This window comes from Cupressus sempervirens, chromosome 9, assembly GCF_028749045.1.
Source record: "Cupressus sempervirens isolate cs-2001-9-10 chromosome 9, ASM2874904v1, whole genome shotgun sequence".
NCBI classification, from domain to species: Eukaryota; Viridiplantae; Streptophyta; class Pinopsida; order Cupressales; family Cupressaceae; genus Cupressus; species Cupressus sempervirens.
Genome location: NC_143126.1, coordinates 127284455 through 127294569, shown reverse-complemented (window position 1 = coordinate 127294569; position 10115 = coordinate 127284455). Strand labels below are relative to the sequence as shown.

General features: G+C 38.8%; 1 pseudogene; it reads right to left on the bottom strand.

The window, feature by feature from the left end:
• Positions 1-204: 204 nt before the first annotated feature.
• LOC149537856 (bifunctional pinoresinol-lariciresinol reductase 2-like) lies at positions 205-9733 on the bottom strand (annotated as a pseudogene).
• Positions 9734-10115: the final 382 nt, after the last annotated feature.

Here is a 10115-nt window from a genome sequence, read left to right as displayed (position 1 = left end):
CATCAATTTTCTTGTATAAAATATGTTGAGCACATTTGGAGGTAAAAAGAACATCCCATATTTTAATATGATCATTTAATATTGTTTGTTTAATATTGTTATCTAGATACTCTCCATCTTTATTTAGCATAATGTCGAAAAAAACTAAAACTTTTAGAAAGCATTAAATTCTAACATAGAAATCTCCCTGGAAAAAAAAAAACATCATAAGTAGCGTTCCATGTATGAATCCACGGTTGTGTATTTTACTTGTGGATAAAGCTAGGTAGCTTCTACTCCATCAATTTCAAAATTATAAAGATCGTCCTTATAGAACATCTGGTAGAAATGTGCTATTCCAATTTTCTCTCCATATGGTTGACCTAACACAAGCATTGCAAAGAGACCATATTAACTTCTAAATATTTTTTATTTTTTTTAAATCATGATACAAAATTGCAACATATACCTTTCATGCCTGCAAGAAAATCCTCAACTGAAATATATATTTTATTCAAGCTCTTTCTGGATAATTTTTCCCATTTTTCAACCATTTCCTTTTGAGAAAGAATGTTCAAAGGTGGCTTGATGTACATAGTCTTATTTACAGTACAAGGGTCATCAATTGCTTTGATTTTATATATTCCAACATCATCTTCATCTACCCAAACAGCTGTCAAGAGAATACATACCTTTTGTTACAGTAATTAATCAAACCATATGTTGTTGTTTTTCTTAGATAGATATGCATAATATTTTAAAATATATTAATCACTACAAGGGTAAAACCATAAGTAAAAAATTTGGAAATTTTTGATAGATCAGCAAGATGTATAAGATTAAGGGTAACATATTATTATTGTGAGGCTAATGATTTTATCCTTTAATACATTTTAAAGTAGTACACCTTTATATAAGGTAAGCAATAACATGATATGTTTTCATGAGTCAAATTACTAAAATATTTTAATTTACATTTAATCATTGAAAAAAGGTATTAAAAACATATAATCCATTATAAATACCTTTGACATTTCCATCTCTATAGAGCAATACTTTTTTTGAAGGAGGCATCACACAGTCAAGTTGAGCTAAACCACCAACCAAGTAGCTGGCAAATATGTTCCTAGAGATATAAGTGTGAGGAATTGATGTAGCTTCTATGGCCTCTCAAATTTCTATTTTGTCCATAAATACAATGTTGCCAAGTGCCATTGCATGTTCCATCAACTCTGGATCCATCCCAAATTCTGAAGGAACAAACCTCTGAAAACAATAAAATTTATGTAGCTCAATGTAAGAGATTATATTGTATATTATATTTTATTTTATTTTTCAACTATCAAACTTTGAGATTATTTTATTACTATACTTCTGTAATCTTCAACCTTAAGAGTTATGAAATCAAAGAATCAAAAAATACACAACAAAATAGTTTAATGTACAAATACAATATGTAAAAAGACAAGTACTAATATATGTATATATATTTTTTTGTATATGTATGTATGTATGTATATATATCCACACACACTTGCTGAAAATGTATATACATATATAGTATGTGTGTGAAGTTAATTATATATTGACCAATCTGACTCCAAAACTATCCACATGAAATCTTATAATAATATTTCAAATTAATTTTATCATCTCAAATTTATTTATTTTAATTGATTATAAAATATATAGAACAATTTTATTTTTTAAATTCAACAAAATTCATTTGTATTTTCATATTTCCAATTTTTTGATGAATAGTCCTTTTCAATTAATAAAATTTACTAAGATTACAATTCACAAAAAAGGGCCGGGGGATACAAGATCACCCCGCGAATGAGTTCAATCGGCCAAAGCCGAAGCAAACAACATGGCCGCAGCCAGCAACTATAAACTATTCATAAAATAAAATAAAACATTTAAAACAACCTTATGCTGCTAAGGCAGTACCAGCAGAGGGAGGAGGATCACCTTTATCAGGAAATCCGCACACATCAGTGAGATTGTGAGGCAGATTAGGAACAGTCCAGCCATCAGCAGCATCCACAGGATCTGGGGTAGTTGCAGTCTCTGCATCCTTCTTGTCTGGCCGCGAAGGAGAAATTTCCAAGGCCAGCTGGGGAAACTTGCTAGAGTGCGCCCGTCCGGGGGCAGGAGCCAGAGACCAGCTAGAAGCCCTCCCAGGGGGGAGAGCCGGGGACCAGCTAGAACCACCATGTGGTGGGGAAGCAGAGCGGCGCCTCCAACTGCCATGACCACTACTGGGAGAGCATTGGCGGGGACCCTAGGAGCACGGCATGTGCGAATGGCGACCAAAGGACTAGCATCTAGAATTGCGACCGCGAGATGAGGAGGCATCAGCCGAGGCATCCGGAGGTACTCTAGCAATGGTACAAGGAGCATTGCCCTAGTGGTTTAACAATTCTTGTAAGTGGGCAACCTCCAGGGAAACTTTATTAGCTTGCACCTGTATCTGCATAATGACATTGTTACAAATGCATGCCTTAGTGTACATTGCAATGTTCACATCCAAAAAAACTATGAGTGAATAAAACTGCATTCCTATCTTTCCATAGAGAAAACAAAATTTCCATCCTGAAAGTATGCCAAATCTGGGAAAACTTTCGAGGAAATTTGGGGGAATCACCCAGCAGGATCATGTGCCATGAAAAAGGTTCAGGCCTAAAAGGCTTGAAAAAATCATGGATCCAGTGCCAATAATTTTTAGCACGTTTGTAAAACCAAAAAATATGCAAAAAGGACTTAGGTTGGCCACAGAAGGGGCATCTAGGATCAGGAACCCCAATGTGTTTGAGCCGAGGCCCCAGGGGAAGACCTTGGAAAGCAAGGCACCAAGAAAAGTGAGCAATCTTAGGTTTTGTAATGGAACTCCAAATGGTGTCGAACCGTTTTCTCCATTGAGAAAGCGAAGAATGCAAATGCCACCGTTGATTAAGCGTGTCCACCATCGGAAGGTGGGGCAAAAGCCATCTGTATCCCATATTGGGCTTATAATTGGTAAATGGAGTGGCAGGAAACCACTTCCAATCATACCACCAAGGTCGAACAGACTGAATCCCCACTTTATGAAGTAAGTGCACAGGGATGGAAGACAACAAAAGCTCATAAGTCTGGCGATCGACACGTACAAGGCGGTATTGAACTTGCATGTCCTCCCAAGACCTGAAATTCATGGTGACTCTTGAAAAAATGTCCTTAGTAGTGCGAATGCCATGTTTATAGAAATGCAGAGCACTGGCACCTTGAGTCTTGGCAAGAGAAATACCCTGGAAGGAAAACAGGGGAGACCACCAAATGTTCTGCTAATTTAAGGACAGCCCATTGCGAAACTCATTACCAGCCCAACGAAGCCAAGGTTTAACAGCTTCCCAGGCTTTCCAGATGCTCTTTATAATGAAAGAGCCCTGTATGACCACTGGTTCACGCATAGTGAGAAGGGTCTGAAAACCAATCCCCTTCCACGTCAGTCTGTTAGCAGGGAAGCTTGAAGAGATGCAATGCCTGACAAGAATTTTCTAGGGTTCATCTCCAGAAATAGCTCTAATAATCCATTTAGCATAGAGGGAAAGGCCCTACTTTCGAGTGGAAAGCAAGCTGAGACCCCCAAATTCCCTTGGGAGACAACAGAAATCCCAAGCAACTCTGTGAAAACCATGATGGTCAAAAGCAGAGGCCCAAAGAAAATCGCTGAGCAAACGTTCTAATTTGAGATAGGAAGCTTTGGAGGGAGCCCAACAAGAAGAATAAAACACATGGGTGGCAACCAAAATCTTAGAACAAATCTGAAATTTACAACAAGAGAAAGCGGCTTAGCGATCCAATAATCAAGCTTTTTGGTAATCTTTGTAAGCACAGCATTCCAAAGTTCCACAAGGGAAGCCTAGAAAGCAAAGGGAATGCCAAGAAAGTGGAAAATTTATCCATGAGTAACCCATTTTCATTGGAATTGGCTGAGCCAAGGTGGAGCTGGCAAAAAAGACTGTCGGTAACAGAGCGTTTTATGCCATTGAATGGCAGAGCCAGAGGCTTGACAAAAACTGTCAAGACAATTTAAAGCATTTTTCATGTTTTCTTCATCTTCAAGAAGAGTAAAAAAGGAATCATCAGCAAAATGACCATTGACTAACTAGGAGGAAGAATCAGGCAAGGAAATGCCACAGACCAGCCTTGAAGACACAGATTGAGCAAGTAAATAACCAAAACCTTCGGTAGCAAGGACATAAAGCGTTGGAGCTAACAGAAAATCTTGTCTGATGGAACGAAAAAGTCCAAAAGCTTTAGATTGCAAATTATTAATGGTGATGTAAGAATTAGCGTCACCAAAGAGCATCTCCACGGACTAAAGGAAATTGGGACCAAAATCCAGAGCTTGAAGCATAGCCAAAATGAAAGGCCATTCACTGGGATCATAGGCTTTAGCAAAATCTATATCTAAAATGATAGCCTGCTGCTTGGACTTATGGGCCCATTCCATACCTTCCCAGATAGCAATGATGTTGTCAAGAATATACCTAGATTTGATGAAGCCAGTTTGTTCAGGCCGCACAATTAGAGGAAGCATATGGCAGATTTTGAGAGAGAGCGCCTTAGCAATGATCTTATAAGACACATTCAAGAGGGTGATGGGCCTCTAGTTGCAGATGTCCTCAGGATCACCAGCTTTAGGTATGAATTTAATATTGCCTTTATTTATGATTGCTCCTAAGCTTTTAGAATGGTATGCTTCAAGATAGACTTTGTGCAGATCAGGACCAATTTGCTCCCAAAGATGTCTGTAAAATACACAGGGAAATCTATCACACCTAGGGGATTTGTCATCCGCCATGGAGTAAGCTGCCTCTTTAAGGTCTCGAAGGGAAAGAAGTTGCTCACAGAAAGCGCGTTGCTCAACTGCGAGGCGGTTTAGAGTAACAGTAATACACTTTTTGAGAGCCTCCTCCTGAGCAACCGAATGGCCCGGCGAAGCAAAAATGTTCTCATAGTGAAGAACAAAAGCTTGCAGGATGTCTGGCAGACTGGAAAGAACATCAGTTCCTTGTTTTATCTTTTGAATCCCAATATTGGTATAACGGGCTCAGAGAGCCTGGAAGAACTCCTTCGAGGCTTTTTCGCCAACCTCCAACCAGTGGAGACGAGCTTTGATTTGAGCTCCTCCGGCAGCATTTTTAATTTGCTTTTCATGGAGAAGCTTGGGAAGCTGAAGTTGCAGATCCACATCAAAGGGGTTGAATGTGAGCGCTTTAGAGGCTTTTTTGAGGGCAAGGGTGTTGGCTTCATAAAAATGTTTTTTAAAAATTGCCAGCTGACGCCCGTAGATGCACAAAAAATAAGCCGTTCTGGTAATGGCATCATTCCACCATTGAATCCAACCTCGATGGGAATGTGGATGTGATTCCAAATTCCAGACACGTTGTATGTGGGAGATGGTGGAGATATGCAATAGCACAGACGTGTTGAGGAAGAATTGAGACTTAACCACTTTGGGGACAACTATTTGCCAAGAAATGCCAAAATAAATGGGATAGTGGTCTGACAACATCACATCTGTCAGCGGAATGACAGGTAGATCACGATCTTCAGAAAAATAAAAAAAAGATTGCACCGAGATCATAGCATGATCAAGACATTTCAATATACGGTCAGGACCGGCTTGAAAATTGGACCAAGTGTGCCAAGCCCCATTATCATGATGGTGGCTAGTATTGGGATCAAAGAGGCCCAATTTATGATGCATGTAAAATCAGGCTTCTCTTTCCCCAGCTGTCCAATGGAGAGGTAGAATGCCATCTTTGTTAGAGGTCACTTCAACCATATTGAAGTCCCCACATAGGACCCAAGTAGCTGGCGGCAGGTGTCAGCAAGCCAAACCCACATTTGCACCCTTTTCCACAGCATCATTAGAGGCATAAACATTAATGACTCCAAAAGAATGATTGTTGATGGAAAGCAAAAGCCAAATAATACGGTGTGTGGGGTCAAAACCGTGCGAAATAATAGCAGAATGAAGGCGAGGTGATAGGAGAGTAACTACACCACCTCGGCCAGCTTCATGCTGAGAAGAAAACATGACGCTATCCTGCCAAATGACGTGGCATGCAGCAGAAAGTATGAAACCAAAAATCTTAACTTCTTGCAGGCAAAGAAAATCTAAATTCCCAAGTCTATGACGGGTATCCCGGACATAGAATTTTTTGGGGAGGTCTGTAAGACCTTGAACATTCCAAGAGAGGAAGTTCATGAAAAATCTTCTATATCATCCTTGTCCTCGAGAGAGGAGTAACTATTCTACAAAAAGGTAGAAACCGGGTGAAAGTCAGACGGGAAATCCTCTGGACTTATAGCCTGCCGTTTGACCCCTGATATCTTTGCACGTCCAGGAAGACTGCAAGAATGCCTTGTTGTGGTGGTACTATGGAAGAGACTGCAAGAGGAGAACGAGCCCTAGCCAAGGACGAGGTCCTAGCAGCTGCCTTAATCCCCTGCGAGCGAGCAGGGTTTGAAACCTGCGGAACCAAAACCGGTGCAACAAAAGCCGTTGGCGTCTCGACGCTAGCAGGCGCTAACACTTCGATGGAAGCGGGAGGAATCATGGTTACAACTGCATAGGATGGCTTGGGGGCCAAAGGATTCAAGGCAGGCTTGCCTTTGCACCCAACAGTAACCCATTCTTCTTTTTTTCTTTCGACCTGCTTGACAGGCATCGCTTTAGGCTGGGGTTTGACCCTAGGCATAGCCAAAGGGCAGTCCCTGATCTTGTGTTCCACAGACTAGCACCTATAATAGGTGTTAGGTAGGTTCAAGTAAAGCACCTTCTATGCGAAGGTTTGAGCACTAATTTGGATTTCCACCGAATCCTTGAGATCTTTAGAAAGATCAACTTCAATGCAAACACGCCGCTGAGGGCAAGCATTAAAAGATTTCTCTGGTTCCTTGGTAACAACTTTGCCAAGGGCTTGGGCAATAGACTCAATAAAAGGCCAGCAGGGCAAGGGTAGACCTAGGAATTCAACCCAAACAGGAACCCTAAGCTTTTTATCGTCCGAGATAGAGAAGTCTCAGGACCATTTCTAAAAAACAAGCAGAGAGGAACGCACAGACCAAGGGCCGTTGGTAAAAACCGCGTCAGCTTGTGACGGGTTAGCGAAGCGAAATAAAAAAAAAACCTTTGGTAAGGTTTTGCACAGCGTCAAGGCAGATGCCATGAGGAGTCCAGCTTTTGTTGACCCATTCTCTGAGCATAGCTTCAGGGGGGGTCCTACCAACAAAATACCCTATCAAAGTATGTTATTCTAACCAGTCACATGCAGCATCAAATTTTTGTAAAGGAAGGACAATATCAGGATTACCTCATGGAAAACTTTCAGGACAAACTTGCACGGGCGTTTGTTCGATGGCGGTGCCATGGCAGTCCGAAGCAGTAGCGTGAACATCAGAAACAACTGGTTCACCATTGGCCAGAGCCATTATATTCTAACCTAAAGCTCCCACAGTAAATGCGGTATGACAAGTGCCAACAGAAGGGGAGTGCAAGCGAAAGGCCATAGGCAAAAAAAATTGCAAGTTCACATGAAGCAAGAAAACCCTAGCAGAGCGAAAAAAGAGCTTCTCCTCACATGACCATATTTCCAATTTTGACTAAACATGCATTTTGGCCTCAATTGCAAACCAAACATGTATTACTTTGAGGCAACCTATTCTACCCGGGTATACGGTCAAACACATGGAAGTTGTGTTTTCTCTTTTCGTTGGTTGATATGACTAAGTACCGACCTCCACTTACCTAACCAAAAAATCGGTGAACTGTGTCATGAATGTAATCGACTAGGTAGATATATTCCAAAAGTACAATTTTAGGTTGGAAAACTAATAGATTTTATATTGCTTTAGAGAAGATTATTTATACATAAATATGGTGAAAAAGAGCAAATAAATTTCTGAAAGATTATCAGTCTAATTTGACATGTTAACTAAAGTAAAGTAATAATTGTAAATTTATTAATTTGCTATAATGATATTTGAAAGGTTTAGATGCAACTAATTTTATCATAATGATGATTATCTAAAAAAGAAACTGTAATAGGCGTAAGGGTAAATCAGACATTCTGAAAGAGAATTGTAATGCGGAGAAAATGCAATAGGAAAATGGGGCTTTCAGGGAAAAGATATTGTAATCTGAACTATTTAAAAGAGAATGTAATATGAAGAAGGGGAATTGAGATGTTCAGAAAAGGATAATGCTGTGAGCTATTCAGATCCCAGGTTTATTTCTTTGGAGGAGAAAGTACAAGCTGAAGATTAAAAGAACATAAAATCTCTGTCAGTTTTAAAAAAATTTAACTTGCTGAAGGCAGCAGGCGTAATAATTCTGTCAAATTTTATGATTTTAATTATAAAAAACATTCAACCCGTATTCATAGTTTGAAAATACTTGAAATCCATATCCACGATTTAAAATATCTTGAGATCCTTAAAAATCTCATCTAGAACCTACTCAAATTATTTAATGGGGAAACAGCAAACAGTGATCAGAAGCGGCAAATTCTGAGAAAAGCATAGAAGTTGCATGTAGCGATGTAAAAGAATTGGCAGTGAGCTGAACGAACATGAATATACTGACCCTGGATAGAACGCCTTGCTTGCTGCATGCGAGGAAATAGCCGGCGATCCTTCATATAGAGTTAATGTTTTCATATACTTCATAGTTTACATGATTCGATCTCTCGATATCTAAAAAGAAATCGCTACGATATACAGCATGTCAAACCCTTTCTTCGTTCTTTCAAAACGGAAGATTCGCAATCATCTGAATAATTCTTTTATAAATATTTTCAAATACAAACTAGTCATATTTGAGATTGACACATTTAACAACCTACAAACAAAGATATCCGCGGAAGTTCTAGGTATTAACAGACAAAAATTGAAAATATTTAAATTTTATTTTGTCTTCCGTCTTGTGTTTCTGATCTGCTCAATTCTTAAGAAATAATCGACAATATCAACTATTTACACAGCAGATCTACCCTATTTTCACAAATTGATCAACATCACCTGCCTAAAATCTGTCAAAGAGAGTGACAAAGGAATCACAGATCTTAATATTTCCAGCTTCTTTAATGGCCGCCACTAATTTGAGCTGTTGAAGGATGTGATGCCGCATGTGGTTTCCGGCAACTGCGCTTACCACAACATCAACCTGGTTCACGGCATTTACAAGGCTTCCGTGATCATCAAATGAAGCCTGCACAAACAAAACAAAGAAGATCCAGATTATTTATTGCGCAAAGAAAGGCATAAAATATAAAGACAAAAAAAACCTAATGTGCAACAAAACCTAGCTGAAAACATTCACAATAACCAAAATGTTGAGATGCTCTCAGAGAAAACTCTTCATTTCCTAGATTTGTACTCCATTTACCTCTACTAGTTTGGCGCCACTCTTTTTGAAAGACAATAACATCTCAACTTTCTCAACATCAGAAACAACTTCTTTCCTGAACAAAATGAAAGTAGGATGACCAAGAGCAATGCTGGCTTTCACAATCCTTCTGCCTATGTATCCTGTTCCTCCAACTATCAAAACCCTGCTACTCTCTTCCATATTCTCTTCTTTCAAACTCTTCCTTTGCTTCCTTTAATGGCGGATTCTTTGCTGCTTACAAATGACTAATTTTTAACATGAAATAGGTATATATAGCCAGTATGAACGAAGAGTGTGATCATAAAATACTTATTCAACACATTCATATGCCCCATCGTCAATTATAACAATAATGAATTTGTTTGAAAAAGAAAATACATGATGGGTAAGGGTATACTTACCATGACTTTCTAGAAACACAAAACATACAAAACATATGATTGGTAAAGATATAACCACCCTGATTTTGCTAGATGATAACATGTGGTGTGAGGAGAATATTCTTAGAATAAAGAGAGTGAATAAATTGTAAGGTAAAAAGATAACATGTGGTGTGAGGAGAATATTTTTAGAATGAAGAGAGTGAATAATAATTGTAAGGTCAAAAAGTTATGGAAATATATGTTTGAATATTAATTATTTATTGTTATTGTAAAAGAAATTTATAAATTTTTTATTAATTATTATTTATTGT